Genomic DNA, 3,861 nt, shown 5'->3' with positions numbered 1-3,861 from the left:
TGTATAAATTATTTTACTTAAATGTACTGAATCCCTCTCGGATAGGTGGGGGGAGGGATCTCATATTGGAAGATGAGGATTTCCGGAAAAAGTAAGCAGATTCTCTCTATCCTGGAAGATGCACAAATATTGGTATTGTCTAGTTAATGGGTTTGGTAATACAAGTAATGGATACTATTATATTTCAGTCGCTGAGGCCGAATTTAATATTCATTGCGAAAGGGTTCTCTTTCATTTTTTTTCTATGCTTAAAGTATATTATAGTGACATTTTCAAATTAGATGGTATGGAAAAATATTTCTTGAAAGTGCTATAATATTCTTTATATTCGTTTAAAATATGCCTGAGGTCCAATTTAATATTTATGATGGAATATGTGTTGCAAAGCAGATATAACAGATATATAAAACAATTGAATGATTTGATTTGGACAGTAAATGTCCATAGGCATAAAGAAGTTTTTGGGAAACATTAAAACGTTTTAATTTAAATCAAATAATTTTTATGAAAATATTTAATAAAAAACTGTGAATTTATTAAGATGTAATAATTTCAATTTATTAACAGAAATTTCAGACAAAATACTACAAAGTTGAAACAGAAGTAATTTAAAACTTGAAACTTGAGTAAAAACTTGAAACAAAAGTATTTTAAAACTAATAAAAGAATTCCAAAGATTTTTTTCGATATGAACATGAGTTACATGGGAAACTGAATCGTTGCCAGATAGGATATATAAACTCCACTTTCAATTATAAATAGAAAAAAATTAAAACGTGAAAACAAATATATTTGATGTAGTTTCTTGGTTCCATATAGATAGATAACTAGACTTTTTAAAAAGATTATAAATTCATTGGAAATAAATGGAATTTCTCTTCCATTTTTTCCTCTGCTTAGAATATGTTATAGTGACATTTTCAAATTAGACTGTTTGGGGAACATTTTTCTTGAAGGTGCAATGATATTTTTTTATATTCTTTCAAGTTGCTCTTGATGTCCAATTTAATACTTATAATAAAATATGGTTTGCAATGTAGATAAAATTAAAAAATTGAATGATTCGATTTGGGCAAAAGGTATCTATGAACTTAAATAAGTCTTTGGAAAACATTGAAACATCTTAATTTAAACAAAACAATTTTTAAGAAAATATTTAATAAAAAACTAAATTTATTAAGATGTAATAATTTCAATTTATTTACAGAAGTTTGTGACAAAATACGACAAACGTGAAAGGGAAATAATTTCTAAAACTAATCAAATAATTCCAAAGATATTTTTTCGATATGAACATAAGTTAAGTTGGGAATTGAAGCGTTGCCAGCAAGAGAATACAAATTTCTCTTTTAACTATAAGTAGGAAAAAATTAAAACGTTTGAACAAATAAATGTGATACAGTTTCTTGGTTCCATATAATAAGGTTAAAACTATTCTATTTGAAACTAGACTTTTTAAAATAATATAAATTCATTGGAATATAATTTACCTTTAATTTACTGTTTTACATCTCTTATAATTCATTTCCAGCCCTCTTAGTATTTTTTGTAACTAACTCTTCTTACTCATCTTACAGAAATTGCTCTTCGAATATCAAATTAAATTCAGCAGTTGGGGTTGATTAGACTCTTTTTAATTGATACCGCGTGCTCTACCAACAGATATACTGCCTATAGGAAAGAATAAGAGAAAAGATATTCTTTATAATCTTCATCTTTTTTTTCTTTCTGAACAATCTGTGGAGTTGGATAACTTCGTTGGAGGATTATGAGATTTGTTGGAGTAAAGTTGTTTTTTTTAAAATGGAATACGTTCTATGATAAGATTAAAAGATAGGAGGAGAGTAAGAAGTTTCGCAATGATAGCTTTTGAAACTTTTTTTCCCCCACAAGTGCAAGAAAATTGCCAATTCTTTGCCAATATTTTCTTTTTATTCCGAGTTCCTTATAAACACAAGATATTCTAGTATATATATTTAGTATTCTAAATACCGTACAATATCATGAAGACATAGTAACAGAACCGTTGAACATTTTGCTCTAATAGGGCATAAATAACAATAAAATATTTATATTAATATACATAACTGTTATATATTAATATACATATTTGTGCTTAACCCTTATAGTGGCAAGATTGCTTTTTTGAAGAAAAGCAAAAAAAAAAAAAAAAAAGGATATAGGTAGCTTTTTTACGCTATTAAAAACATCAAAAAATAAATAAATAAATCGTGTAATAAAAATCGTTTAATAAAACTAAGTTAAAAATTATTTTATAGTGGTAGTATATTTTTATAAAGTTGTATGTATGGTATACTATACAAAATGAACATAAGGGTTAATCATATTTACATTGGAAAAGTATTCAGATTTCATCATTCCATTTACTTTTACATATATTTGATGCTAATTTAAAAATTTTATTTTAATGATCTTCAGTAAATATGATGCAATTTGTAATTATCATTATTTTCTGTTGATTAGATTTTTAAGAACAAATGTTGCTAGTAAATCATTGCCCGAGTAGTAATTTTAATACATAGTTCAAATTGTTAACTATTATAATTTGACTATTATGATTAAATTATTTAACTATAATGTACGTTTGTTAATATTTAATTGTCGTGATTAGTTCAAATTGTTAACTATTATTATTTGACCATTATGATTAAATTATTTGACTATAATGTAGGTTTGTTAATATTTAATTGTCGTGATTAGTTCAAATTGTTAACTATTATTATTTGACCATTATGATTAAATTATTTGACTATAATGTAGGTTTGTTAATATTTAATTGTCGTGATTAGTTCAAATTGTTAACTATTATTATTTGACCATTATGATTAAATTATTTGACTATAATGTACGTTTGTTAATATTTAATTGTCGTGATTAGTTCAAATTGTTAACTATTATTATTTGACTATTATGATTAAATTTTTTGACTATAATGTACGTTTGTTAATATTTAATTGTCATGTGATTAAAAAAATCTGTTGAATAAGGATGAAATGCTTTTAAAAACATACCTACGTTCGTATTTTAAAATAATGATTAAGATTGCATTTGAAGATTAAGTTGTAGTTTCTTACGCTAATAATAAACTCAGAGTAAAGTTCAAACAATGTCTTTCTTGCATGGTATTTCGTGTAAATAACTCCATATTTGGATCATAAAAGATGCATGCTTTTAGAGGCATTTTTCATTTTATAAGTGGAAACATTTCAGGTGATTATCCACCAAAAAGAAACATGGTCACTTCTAGAATTTTCCAAGTTTTTAGATAATTGATTGATTTAATTTATTTCGTCTATCATAAAAAAATTATAATAAATAGGATGACCTAAGTAAAAAAGTATTGATTCAAAAGAGGAAATAATGAGTAATGTTTCTAGAGAAACAGTATTTTTTTCAAAAACTGAATTTGAGTAACTGATAACTAAAGAATGAATTTAAGATACGATATAGCCTGGCAATATTTCAATTAATTAAAGAGATTTCTAAGCGTTCGACATATCTTCTTCTTACATGTAAATATTTGTAATTAAATTTAAATTATAATTCAGAATTGCTTTACTTACTTTTCAAAGCTGTGTTCCCATTGTTAAAGAATAATAGCTCATGTGGTTTTATATTTTGAAAAGACAGGCATTTCAAGATATGATTTGTTATAAATTTCAAGAATTTACCAATCAGAAATATTATTAAAGAATTGCACGGCCGTTGCATTGGTATTTTGGTCCTCTACTACAGAAAGTGCTGCTCAAGGGCGCTTTTTTTATGCTTCACAAATACGGAATAGATTTTAAAAAAGAATCTCCATGAAACTACATTAATGTAAAATAATAGAATAATAGA

This window comes from Argiope bruennichi, chromosome 10 (genome assembly GCF_947563725.1).
Source record: "Argiope bruennichi chromosome 10, qqArgBrue1.1, whole genome shotgun sequence".
Lineage (NCBI taxonomy): Eukaryota > Metazoa > Arthropoda > Arachnida > Araneae > Araneidae > Argiope > Argiope bruennichi.
The sequence above is the reverse complement of the archived record's forward strand: the minus strand, read 5'-3'. Positions refer to the sequence as shown.